The sequence below is a fragment of the Notamacropus eugenii genome, chromosome 2 (assembly GCF_028372415.1).
Source record: "Notamacropus eugenii isolate mMacEug1 chromosome 2, mMacEug1.pri_v2, whole genome shotgun sequence".
Taxonomy (NCBI): domain Eukaryota; kingdom Metazoa; phylum Chordata; class Mammalia; order Diprotodontia; family Macropodidae; genus Notamacropus; species Notamacropus eugenii.
Window position 1 is genome coordinate 77736425 of NC_092873.1, and position 14153 is coordinate 77750577.

At 40.1% G+C, this 14153-nt stretch overlaps 1 long non-coding RNA gene across 1 annotated transcript; it reads right to left on the reverse strand.

The window, feature by feature from the left end:
- Nucleotides 1-10321: 10321 nt before the first annotated feature.
- Nucleotides 10322-14124, reverse strand: LOC140525594 (uncharacterized). Its single transcript, XR_011974066.1, has 2 exons — nucleotides 13682-14124; nucleotides 10322-10727 (listed from the first exon to the last, which is right to left on the reverse strand). It is a non-coding gene; the product is annotated as an uncharacterized lncRNA (long non-coding RNA).
- Nucleotides 14125-14153: the final 29 nt, after the last annotated feature.

Sequence of the window (14153 nt, forward strand, 5' to 3'; positions counted from 1 at the left end):
CAAATTCTAAGTTAACAGAGACCTGAAGAGACCATCTTGTCCAATTCATTCCTGAACAAGAATCCTCCAGAAGAGGGATTCTTAATCTTTTTTGTGTCACAGACTTCTCGTAGTCTGGTGAAGCCATTAAACCCCTTCACAGAATAATGTTTTTAAAATAAAATACTTAGGATTTAAAGAAGTCAATTCATATTGAGTTATCAAAATGTTTTAACACAAATGTCATGAACTCCTGAACACGAACCTCTACAGTATCTCCAGGTGTGTGTGTTTGTCCTTCATTGCCAAAGAAAACCATGCTATCAGAGAAATAATGATATGACTTGCACTTGACTTTGTTTTGAATGAGGGAGGGCTGTGCAGGTCACCAGCCTCACTTCTCCTCCAGAGCCATCTGAATCCAGTGACCAGATATTCATCAGGATGACTGGAGATGACTCACGATGAGACAATTGGGGTTAAGTGGCTTGCCCAAGGTCAGGCAGCTAGTGAGTGTCAAGTGTCTGAGGTGAGATCTCCAAGAGCTCCAGAGAAGGCAAACTCACCACCTTTTTTAAGGCAGTCTGTTTCACTTTTGCATAGCTTTAAATTGGGCCATGTTTTCCTTATAAAGGGTTGAAATCTACATCTGAAGCTTCCACCCATTGTTTCTAGTTCCAAACCAGGCTTCTTGATGCCCTGTTCAGTGTTCTTTGTATTATATCACAGTGCCTCTCTGTGTGATGGAGAAAGATTCACTAACCCCACCCCCACCCCCAACATACAGGCTGCTTTGTATACAAGAGCAGAGAGAGAGAGTCTAGAGCCTAGTCTTACAGGGAAAGGACCTAGATAAGGGAACCCTTAGGACACTGAAAAACTGCTTTTCTCAGGGACCTAAGTATTTATCTTGTCCTCAGCTCCTGGTTCTCAGACCCTTCTCACTCTGTAATCTTCTGTAGTTTCTAAGTTTTGTTGTTCAGTTGTTTCATTTGTGTCATAACCCCATTTAGGATTTTCTTGGCAAACATACTGGAGTGGTTTGCCATCTTCTTCTCCAGCTCATTTTACAGAGGAGGAGACTGAGGTAAATTGCATTAAGTGACTTGCTCAAGGTCACACAGCTAGTGAGTGTCAAGTGTCTGAGGTGAGAGTGGAACTCAGGTCCTCCTGACTCCTGCATTGGTGCTCTATCCACTGCACCATCTAGCTGCCCCAACCCTCAAGTTTAATTTTATAGGGGAAGACAACATGCACATATATAACGTATAGAAAATATAGAAAAAAATGAGGGCCTGGAAGGTCCTGAGTTCAATTTTGGATATAGAGTCATAGGTTTAGAGCTAGAGGTTGGAGAAACCCAACTCCGACTTTATCAAAACACACAGTAAGCACAATAAGGCAGAGTGTCACAGGGGATCAGAGGAGAGTACGTTCTACTACTTGACTTAAAGAAGAGTTCATGGAGAAGGTGGCATCAGAGGAGGTAAGGATGGTATAATTTTTACAAGCAAAGATTTGAGAGGGAAGGATGAGAGAGTGGGAAGAATATTATAAGAGTAAGAAACTGTATTAACAGAGTTTTTTCTACTAAGGTAGAAAAAGGCTAGACTCTTCAGACTAAGTGTAGTCCTGTTTCAATAGAGCAAAAGATATGGGAAAGGGAGGCTAGAAAAATAGAATGGAGCTAAATGGTGATAGTTCATGAATTTCAGTTTGAGTTTAGGTTGGAATCTGTAGGCAATAATGAGACTCATATCTTAATCAGTGGAGTAACTTGATCCAAGCTATGCATAAGGATAATTAATGTATACGTAGGCAAGTAATGTGAGAAGAGTCATAGTTTGGAATCTCATTCTCACACTAACTGTGTGACCATGGGCAAGTAAATCACTTAACCTTCCTGATCCTTCATTTCCTCTCTGCAAAATGGAAATATAATCTGTAATAATTAGGGCTCTTGTGAACATCAAATATATCCTTTGTAAATATCAGTTATTATCATTCCCTCCCCAGGGTTGCCTCTTAGAATTCTTAGCTTTGTTACAAGAGATCTCTAACAGAGTGGGGGTAATACATAAATTTTTGTAATGTAAAACCAAAATATATCAACAAGACTCAAAAAAAGAATTCTCAGCTTTCTTTAAGCTTTAACTCAGATATTATCTCCTATTGGAACTATTTCCTGATCCTCCCAGTTAGTGTTCTTTCACTTAAAAAATTAACTTGTGTTTATTTACCTCTCTATGTGCCTGTTGAATAAACACAAAAATACACATCCATAAAATGAAACTCTTAGAGAGCAGGAAAACTCCTTGGGAAGCTGGAAAACAGGAATGTTTCTCCTCCTTTTCATCCTATGGCCACCACCCTACTTCAGGCCTTTATCATCTTTTGCTTAACTATTACAGTGGTCTTTTACCTGACTTCCCAGACTCAAGAACCAACAGTTACAGCTAGAAAGCATCTAATCCTGGTCATATCCTTCCATGAGGAGAAATCCCACCACAAGGAAAGTATTCCACATCACAATACTGCTTACATATCTCAGATGAAACTCATTCAATCATTAAACATTAAGTGCTTACTCTATTCAAGATGACGTGTGAGTCTATACAACAAAAACATTTCTTACTGATTTGTTGTTTAGGAGGGTAACATCCTATTCAGCCTGGGTGTTTTGGTTTTATTTCCTATGATGAACAATCTTTTGCCTAGTTCAGCTCCTTACATATCATAACCTGAATGATGAAAACATTGTGATTGCTTTGTAAATAGGGATGGGAGAGATATCAACGCCCCATTGCAATTCCCTTTATTATAAATATCTTAACCCAACTAATGACCCAAACAAACAATATACAAAATGATTCAGGAACTAAGTGGGTGTCTTGAGGCCTTCCCCTACTAGACTGAAAGCACTTTTTTTCACTTTGACTACAAAGGGGGTAAGAAAAGCAGCCTGGTATGCTGAATGGGTAGGCACCAGGGTTTGAATTCTACCTCAGAACATCATAACTGTGTGGTTATGGGTAAGTCATTTGAACTCTCAGATCTTTAGTTTTGTCATCTGTAAAATTGAGAAAATAATACTTGCACCTCTCTGGGTCTTGGTTTCCTTATCTGTAAATTGAAGCTCTTAGACCAGATGACCTCTAGATCAGAATCCTCTATAGTTCATGTGGCAATATGGGGTCTGAACCTATTAACATCGAAAAGAAATCCCAAGTCTCAGGGCATCAAAAGTATCATTGGCTTGTGTTTCTAGATTTAAAGGTATAAGGACTGCAAAGGTAATTCAATCCAACTCCTCTCATTTTACAAATGAGGAAATGGTACCACTAAAGAGAAGTGATTTGCCTAAGTAGTAAGTGCCAAACCTGGATTTCAACACAGACCTTTTGATTCCAAATCTGATTCTTTTTAATATCTTGACATTTCAGGATAAAGCTATGGAGCTGGTGCTAGGTATAAGTCTGATTTAGTCTTCAGGGATCCAATAACTGTGACCATATTTGCTGATTCATGGATCTCAACTAATAAGAGATCTTAAGTCTCAGGGAGTCAAAGGCAACAGAAAGCATTCACTGAAGAGAAGTCACATCCATTTGAAGTCTTGAGCAGGTCCATCAAAGGTACTGCCCCTTAGGGCATCAAAGATACAGATAAAGGATCACCAAGAACAGATTCCAAGTGTGCCTTGTCCCTTGCCATTTTAGGAATGAAGCTGTCACTGAGTATAAATTCAGTCCTCCCTGGAGTACCTGTACAACAATGATTTATTGACCCAGAGAATCAGAGAATCTTCTGGTTTCTCTGATCACTTACACCACTGGCTTCCTTGTGTTTGGAGTGACTGACCTTGGAAGCAAATGGTGCCATTCTAGCACAGGAGCTCTAGGATCATAGGACCCTTGAGACTGGATAACCCAATTAATTTCTCCTTCTCCCATCTTGAAGGAAGCAAACTCCAATCTTCTGCTTCCCTTTGATTCAGAGTTGCTCTTTGATGAAGGAACAATCTCTTCCTCTACAACCTTCCCCTCAACCATCATCCTCATTTACTTAAGCCTTCTTGGTCCATATGTTTCTCTGCCCTCCCATTCTATTATACCCTGTAGACCTCCCATTGTATTTGCACAATCCTGTTCATGCTAGATATCTTTTTCATGTTTTTGGATTTTCTGCAACTAATGGAAATCTAGCTCTGCCCATAAGAAACTATATTTTTAATAAAATGTAGCACCTCAGATCTATTTTGATTCCAGATTTAATGGTCTATAGAAGCTCTATGAAACTCACCAGCTTCCAATTCATTCCATGTCTTTTCTCAAAGAATTTAGTACCTGATTCAGTCTTTCTCTTCACTATGACTACTGTTCTAATATTGGTGGACTTCAATATACATAATAATGTCCTTTTAAACACCTCAGCCTCCCAGTTCATCAGCTCTTCAATTTCTTTAAGAGAGAAGACCCAACCTCCTATACACACAGTGATCATTTTCAAAGTCACCATTGAACAGAACTGTGGTGCCACCATGATTTTGAGCTCTGAAGATTTTCTCTGCAATCATAGCCTCCTATCTTTTCTTTTCTCCCTTGACTGGCTTTCTGTTTTCATTCAAACCTCCATTCTCTTTACCCCACCTCTTCTCCCAATCTATTACATTTGCTCCAGCCTTACTTTATTCCCTTCATAGTCTTAACCATTTCAACCATGTGCTGTCCTCTGCTTCTGAATGCCTTGGCTCCTCCTTCTTGTTGATAGACCTTGCCAAATGGCAGCTAGGTGGTGCAGTGGATAGAGCACCAGTGCAGGAGTCAGGAGGACCTGAGTTCAAATCTCACCTCAGACACTTGACACTCACTAGCTGTGTGACCTTGGGCAAGTCATTTAATCCCAATTGTCTCATCCTGGGTCATCTCCAGTCATCCTGATGAATATCTGGTCACTGGATTCAGATGGCTCTGCAGGAGAAGTGAGGCTGGTGACCTGCACAGCCCTCCCTCACTCAAAACAAAGTCAAATGCAAGTTGTCATGTCGTTATTTCTCTGATGGTATGGTCTTCTTTTCCAATCAAGGATGAACATACACACCTTGCCAATCATTACCCCTAGGTTACCTCATCTCCCCTAAACAGCTCCCATCCCCACTCCTACTCAAAGTCTGAGCTCTGCTGAAGAAAAGCACACAACTACCTCAGATGGCTTCACTACAAATCTGTGTTTATGTTATATTTATCTGATCTCAACTGGACTCTCATGGATTCATGCAATCCTTTTACTTCTTTCCTAGTTGAATATCACTCACCACAGCAACTGTTAAAAAACTTCTAAAGTCAACAATATCCCCTCATTCCCAGTGGAGAGCTCCACATTACTGAAAAGTTTTAGATAATATTGCTTCTCCTTTATCTGACATTGCAAAATCTAGCTATATAATACTCCATTCTCTCCTACTTAGCTTCATTCTCTCATTTTGTCTCTTCTTATCTACTGGCTCTTCCTTGCTGCCTATAAATAACTCATGTATCCCTTGTTCTTTAAAAAAACAAACAATAAAAATTTTATCTTGTATGTACTGATACAATATGATTTTTTTTTTTTTTGGTGAATGGCATTTCCCTCTTTCTTTTTTCTAGTCATTACTTTTATTTTTTCCCCTCAATTACATGTAAGCCAAATTTTTAACCATTTGGTCTTTAAAATTTTGAGTCCTGAATTCTCTCCTTTCCTTCTTCCCCACCCCCAATCCCTCCCTGGGGAGACAAGAAATTTGATATAGACTATACATGTGTAGTTGTGCAAAACATTTCCATATTAGCCATGTTGTAAAAGAAAACACAGACCAAAAAACTCAAGAATAATTGTTTTAAATTAAAATTTTATTTCTTAAATTTAATTTATTCATAATCCATATATTTATTGTACATAAATATAATTTATATGTATTAATTATATATAATTTATAAATTATTTTATTTTTAAAAATTAAAATAAAATTTCATTTAAATTAAAATAATAATAAGTTTTAAATGTTTCAATCTGCATTTAGACTCCATTAGATCTTTCTCTGGAAGTGGATAGCATTTTTCATTATAAGTCCTGCAGAGTTGTCTTGGATCACTGTAGCGTTGAGGATAGCTAAGTCTTTCCCAGTTGATCATTGTACAATATTACTGTTACTGTGTACAATGCTCTCCTGGTTCTGCTCAATTCATTTAAGTCTTCTCAGGTTTCAGTGACATTGCTCTCTTGCTTTTCCTGGTGCATGACCGTTTGTTCCTCAACATCTTCTGCTGAATTATCATCCATCTCTTGCCACCAAAGGATCTTGGTGTATTTCTCTGTGTGCTCTCTTAGGGATCTCATTAGCTCCATAGTTTCAAATATTTTCTCAACAAGGTTGACTCCTAAATGTATATGTCCAGTCTTACTATCTTTCCTGAACAAATCACCATTGGACATTTTCTTATGGCTAGCCCACTGACATCTCAAATTCAAAATATCCAAGAGATCTCAATATTTCCCCCTAAACTTATTCCCTTTTCCAAAATTTTTATTCCTATTGAGGCCATGACCTCCGGATAACCAATCTTACAACCCTGTAGTCACTCTTCACTTTTTTTTTCTATCTCACCATGAACATCCAATAAGTTCTAATGACTTGTAGGTTCCATCTCTCCCAATCTGTCTCCTCTCTACTCACAGAGCCCATACCCTATAGTCAGACTTTCATTACTCTTCAGAAATCATCTCTTGTCTCTCCTTTCTCTAATCTATCCTCCTCATATCTAATAATTAGCATTCTAGGAGGGAAATAATTAAAAATGTGGCCACATTATTTTATGGACAAGACACCAGGAGAGGGTACAAGAGAAATATGCTGGAAACTTGTGGAAGGAGACACTAAAACATTGCCTGAACTAGGCTGGTATTGAAGACTTCGCTCAATAGTCTGCATTTCTGACTTAAGACATTATGTAGGGACGTAGCATCACAAATAGAAGCACAGAGTCTTAGTGTCTTGAAGAATCTCCTTCTTTTAGAGCAAGACTGAACTTTAATAACCTGTATGAAGACCAAAAAAAAAAAATCACATCAGAGTAGGACAGTTAACTGGGAGGGGTAAGTACACAAGAGATTGATAAGGATTCATAAAACTGAAAGAATCAGTTAAGTGGCTGAAAGAGTTGGTGACTAAGTGGATTTTGGGGGGGATATTTTGAGCAAAGATAAAATTAATGGATAATTATAGCCAGCTGATCAGGTACTTTGTAATTTTTTTTCTTAGAAACAGAAGTTCCTTTCCCATGAGAAAGAAATTTCTCTTACCCATAGTTTCTTTGGCTCAGCAATGCCCAGTTTACTCATAGGCCTTCACAGTTATATCAAGCTCTCTAAATGCACAACAAAATAAGACAGGCTTAGATCACTGTTTCCACCCTGAGTATATACGCAGTTTGGAGGCAGAAGATGAATGGATCATCATTCAGAAAAGGAGACTGAAGGTACTGGCATGTACCAGGTAAAACAAAACAGGTAGCATTAAAGTCAAAGGATGAGAGAGTACTCAAGAGCAGTAAATGTACAACAGCATCAAAAGCTCCTGAGAGGTCAAGTAAAGGGCAGAGAAATGGCAATATTCAATAGGGGATATATTCTGCAATGCTCATCTATCTGACTGAAGGACAGTGAGGACACAATGAGGAAGCAATCTTAATTTGACTTCTTTAGCTCACTTTCTGACTAATGACATCAAGTGAGAGATGATGTTATAAGGCCTTAGGATTTCTCCCTTTGTTTGTGTCATTAAGTATCCTCTCATTTTAGGTGAAAGAAGTTGGAGGCTATGACCTTATGAGTTTCAAAATGGCAAGAAACTGAGTCTAAGAATCTAAGAGTCCAGAAATTTAGTTCATGCTGGGTTTTGCAGCTGGCCTTCAGCACTTACCTTCAGGGATGCAATCTTTATATGTAAAATTTGGTGGAACTAATGCTATGCAGAAACTGTCAAATCTGAACCTGTTCTACCCAGAGATCAACATGGCATAGGGAGAAAGTGTTTCCCTAAGGGGTTGGGTAGAAATGTTTTTTTCTGGCTTTTTTTGTATCTTCAAAATTAATAAAGATGTCATGGAGGAATTCAAATGGCCATTAATATAGGTCCATACAGATGACAGGAGGCAAATATAATGATCATTAGACCATCTAGCCCTCTTTTAAATTTGACGACAAATTCCCTATCACTTAGGGGATTTACCAATAAGTGATCAGTCCTCTTTCAGCTTGAGAACTGATCCCCTATGATTATGGTCTTTGAGTATGGATTCCCAGGTGCAAAGGATTGGGTAGTGGAAGTCAAAGATACAAACCTAGGAGCAGCTGAGATTTTAAATCTACCTCCAGATTCTATTCAGTAATTATATCCTAATAAATATAATAGCAACTCATTTTAGCGAGTCATTGGAAGTTGGGAAGGAGATTCAAATGTCAGTAAGATGGGGATAAATTCCCTGAATTCCTTCCCCCTTTACAATGAATCCAAGTTCTTTGGAAGTATAGTCTTCAATTTTATTTATGAATCTGAGCCAAAAACTACAAATTGTTGTCAGGAATACTTTCATACACTTAGGTTAAACTGACTTGGCTTGGAACAAGGACAAGGGTTTGAGAAGGGAGTGTGTCATACTATATGTGGAACAACTAAAGGCCAGGACCTAGAGTGGTGAGGGAGGCCAGGCAGTCTGACCTTGGATTGCCATCTGGTGGCTGATGCAGATATAACACATCCAGTAGCTATGTCAACAAACATTCCTGCCATGATAAAGTTCCTGCAGATGGGAACACTACTTTTATATTTGTAATCTTTCTGTCCCAGTGGTCTATAATACACAACAATGGGACTATTATTTCTGTCACCGTTTATCAGCACCTAAATGTTCTTGCATGATAAGCTATGTTTCCACTCATATCTTGTGCCCTTGTTACTATTTCCCTGGATGCTGTATCCCTTGATTGGAATGTAAGCTTCTTAAGGACAGGCTCTGTCTCACTTTTCTAAATTTTAATCCCACTGCCTAGCACAGAGCTTCGGCACCCAAAATATATGCTGAATGAACTTTCTCCACTCTACTTCCCCTTTAGTCCCTGTATGTCCTTGTAAATATATATACGTATATGTATATATATATATATACACATATATATGCATATTAGACAAAGTTCCTCTGTCTCTCTTTATACCTCCTGTTATTTTGAATAAGGCATAAAGGACAGTTAGTCCTTTTGGTGTCATATTCTAGTCGTCAGTCTATAAAATCTCAGTAATACTTTTGAGGTCAAATTTGCTTCTTGCATTTAGAATCTCTAATTCTCCTTTTCTATTAACTATACTTTGTGCATTTATATAGAGATATTTGATAGGTGGTGCAGTAGATAGAGCACCAGTGCAGGAGTCAGGAGGACCTGAGTTCAAATCTCACCTCAGACCCTTGACACTCACTAGCTGTGTGATGTTGGGCAAGTCACTTACTCCCAATTGCCTCATCCTGGGTCATCTCCAGTCATCCTGATGAATATCTGGTCACTGGAATCAGATAGCTCTGGAGGAGAAGTGAGGCTGGTGACCTACACAGCCCTCCCTCACTCAAAACAAAGTCAAGGGCAAGTCATGTCATTATTTCTCTGATGACATGGTCTTCTTCGGCAACCAAGGACGAACACACACATACTGTGGGTTTTATTGTCGTCTCCTTTCTTGAATTTTGTCTCCTATGAATTTGTACGTATCTATTTTTTTTTCTTTCTACATTGTAGCTTCTCTCTATGCTATCTAGCATAGTCTGTCACTCCACTCTTTTCACTGTTATACCTCCCCTTGGCTACTCCCCCAAGTTGCACTCCCACTCAACGCTAGGTCTTCAGAGAAGAGCTGCTATTTCAGATGTCAAGATATTGGGAGACACTCTGTTTTCCAGAGCTAAGGCCTAACAAGCAAGCTATGCCCTGAGTTTGGTATAACAATAATCCTTTATGCTCATCCTCTAGATAATCCCACTTGTGAAACCAATTAAAGGCAACTGGGCTGAACTGACCTCTAACCTGTGGATGACCAGAGCAGGTCAGATACAGAATCAGGAATTAAACAGAAGTTTAATCTCAAAGAGAGGAAAACAGCTTGCCAGCAAAGAGACAGATTAGACACATGAGGGGGTAGAAAGGTGGGGGACACTAGAGGCAGGATTATAGGGATAATCCTGTATGACTATTCTCCTAACTCTGTAGCTCATAAGCCCCTACTAGTGTGCTTTCTATGAACAGTCAGTAGCCAATTAGCTCTTAGCAAGGACATTTATTCAGGTGGCATGCAAATATTTCTCCTATGAACCTGGGGTACACTTCCACAAGTACACACAGAGTCCAAGGGAAAAATGCACTCAAATTTAAAATACAATGGCAGTGAGGCACACCTGCAGGACACATGTGTAGCAAAGGTAATGTACAATTCCTGATGTTACAAGGCTCAAAAAGTCTTTCTCTCTTCATAGAGTCTTCGTGATCTGTTCCCAGGGGCGGCTTCTCTCCTCAGCATGACTCTAAATTGCCAGATGTCTTGCTCCTTGCAGCTTGGGGGACTTATCTCTCTATGTTCCTGTTTATCTGAAATATATTTCTCTGTTGTCTGACAGATGCAGAATTGAACTGTTCCCTTCTTGACTTAGTCAGAGAGGCCTTGTTATTGCCTAAAGAAACCAAGGTAGAAAAGAATCTTTTACAGTGAAAACACCTCATTTACACCTTGTAAATGTGTAAATTTATACATTCTAGGCTTTCTGTGACCCAACTGAAGTAGAGAGGTACTACTTTCCTCTTCCCTTATATTAGTTTTAAACTCTTTTGATTACATGTGTAAGAATTCAGGCAACTATATCCTTACTAACACTTGTTATGTGCTCTCCATTACTGGACAAAATCCAATCATTTTTATATTTTAAGCCTTGCCTCACTATCATAAAGCTCCCCAGCTGTGCCTGAGTATCCTTTCATATTCTATCCCACTTACTTCTTGCCACAATATCACAACTTAATCAAACATTTGTTAAGTGTCATATATATGTATATACATATACCTGTGATATATACATAAACACATATATAATCTGGTATGTATGTTAGGTTCTGGAGATAAAAAAACCCAAAACTCTGCCCTTCGGTAGCTTACATTTTGTCAGGGTATAATTCCATGCATAAGTAAACAAAAGGTAATGGAGAGGGAGCAGTAAAAGCTTGAAGGGGGGAAAAGCATTTATTAATTGCTAATTATATGCTTGGCACTTTGCTATTATCCCCATTTTACAGATGAAGACACTGAGGCAGATAGTGAGGTTAAGTAACTTATCAAGGGTCACACAGGTAGTAGTGTGAGGCTGGATTCCCAACTCCAGGTCCATTGTTTATCCAGTGCATCTCTGAGTGGCCACTAAGAAAAATGTCATGTAGAAGGTAGCTTTTGAGCTGTACTTTGAAGAACGTTAAGTATTTTAAGATGTGTAGCCCACATAAAAAGTCTCCAGGTGTTTTCATCCCAACTTTCACTCTCACTGGTGAGCTGGGTTCCCAAGAAGCTAGTTAACTTCTACTCCAGAGTTCTAGGGCTATTCTAAAAGGAAATGAAGTTCTTCTAAAATGTTATCAGCTTAAACCCTCATTCTGGCTGTTTCTCCCCATATCGATGGCTGGTGACAAAGAACATCTTCCCTTTGTCTCTGATTGACCCAGTTATTAGCATCCTAGTATCAAAGAATTATTTCCTGAGAAGATAACATATGAGCAGAATTTATTAAACATTTTCCCCAAATATCAGAGGAACATTTCTTCTAACACTAGGAAGGCATACTCCTCCTTCCATCACCTCAGTCCTTGGGAAGAATGACTTCAAACTCAAAATGGTTGCTATAAAGCATTATAAATTTATTTCCAAATTAGTCACAGTCACTGTTCCCTTAATGTAGAAGGACAAGGCAACTTTGAGTTGATCCCCTGCTGGGGCTGTCAGGCAGGTTGCTCCTTAGGGCAGGCAGCACTAGCACTTCATCTGCTCAGTTGCTTGTAAATTCTGATATGGACTACAGCTTCTAGACCCCTGGTAACTTGCTCAAAAGGTTGAAGACATTTTTGATATTTTTCACCGAAGAGCAGGAAAAAAATAGACACCACAAAGACAGATGTGCTCCTGGCTTCTCGGAAGCTCCAGGTGAGGCTGAAGGTTAACATTCACCAGCACCTGGAGCTGCTATGAAGCCAGGACTCCCAAGGCAATTCACCTCCCTTGCTTATCCCCAGGGAAAGGAAAAGATCCATTTGGCCAGATACTACCTTTTGTATAAACACCAAGTTCTGGCTCAGCATCAAATCAAAAGACTCCTCCTCACCACATAGCCAATGGATAGAAAGTAGCCATAGAATATCTACCCATGATTTGGAAAGGAGGGGTTTCCATTACAGATGCCCAAAAGCTGGCTCACCAAGCATCCACTCAAGGTCATTACATCAGGAAGAGCATGCTCTTGACAACCAGGCCTTCATTGTCCATTCCCTTGACTTAATCCCTTACCAAGACATAGAGATGAGAGTGAATTCCAGTAATGGGAAAAAGCCTGTTTGAAACCACTGAGGCAGGAGCTAGAATGTTGTGAAGAACATCAAGTATGTCTGTTTGGCAGGACATGAGAAAGGGAATAATATGCAGTAAATTTGGAACTGTAGGCTAGAGTCAGATCGCGAAAGATTTTGAATGCCGAACTTTTTGGTATATGATAGTAAAATCTGTATATTATACTAGAGGTAACAGGGAGTCATTGGAGTTTTTGATCGGAGAAATGATATGATCAGACCCCTGTACCACTTTGGCAGCTATGTATAGGACGGACTGGAAAGGGAGAGATGTGAGGCAGGGAGACAAATCAACAAGTTATTTCAGTAGTCCAGGTAACAGGTGATGAAGACTGATGGGAGAGATGTTGTAAGACTTGTCTAATGATTGGGGGTTTGGGAGAGTAAGGAATTGAGGTTGACATGGTGACTTCAACACTCCAATACCCCAATCTTAGTTCATTTTACCCCTTGATCATTTCATATATTTTCTGATCTTTCCAAGCTCCACATTCTGAGTTCCACCACCCCTCTCTCAAATTCAGGTTATCACACCTCACCTCAGCTTAATTATCACTAGGCAAAAGCAGCAGTAAATAGAATCATTAAAGACAGTACAGCTACTGGCTATATGACTCCTGGGCACAATCACACTTGTTTCAGTGCGGCTGTTGAGCAATTTTTTAAGACTTTACGTTGCACAGTATTGTTCTTACTAGGTGTAAGTATCTACATTGCTAGAGATTTGCTCAACTGGAGGTGATTTAAAAAAAAATTCTGTTCCTGTGACGGAGCCCCCCATTTTCCAGTCATCACTTTCCTCATCTTCACACAGCTCCCACCATCATCAGCATCCCCCACATCCCAAGTCCCTCAAGGGCATATTATCTCACATATTCACACAGCTCTACAGCTGGGGCTGTCAGCCTTCCCAATCTCTGAGAGTCACACTGCACCCCAAGGTTTATACTTTATCTCATCGCTGTGAGGCTGCATCTCCTCCATCTCGGGTCCTGACATTATCCCTAATTGATCCTGTACACACCTTGCTGGTACACAGCTATCTGCATTAGACTGTGAACTCCCGTGAGCAGAAGAAAGTGTGGCGTGGGGATGGACAGCGCGTGGCACAACAGTAGGGGCTTAATAAATGCCTGTTCACTGATGGATCGGTAGGTGGCATTCGCGGAGTCTGACACGATTGGCACAGCCATGTATCCCTTCCACGGCCCCGCGGGGTCGGTGGGGAACCTCCTAGGCCACATCGCCCGCCGTGGCCCATTCCCTGTACTGCCCCCCACTACACCCTTCCAGCGCAGCCACCAGACAGCTTTCTTCACCTAAAAACTGTCTGCCCCTCCACCCCACCTCTTCCCGCCGCTCTCCAGCCCCAAGCTCCTCCTTCACGCTCTCCCCCTCCCCTTACAGCCGCGCCTGCGCTAATGCTTGGGGCCGTGGGTGCTGGTCACGTCACGGAAAAATTCAGCTGAGTACTGGTAAACAAGTGGCCGCGTGAG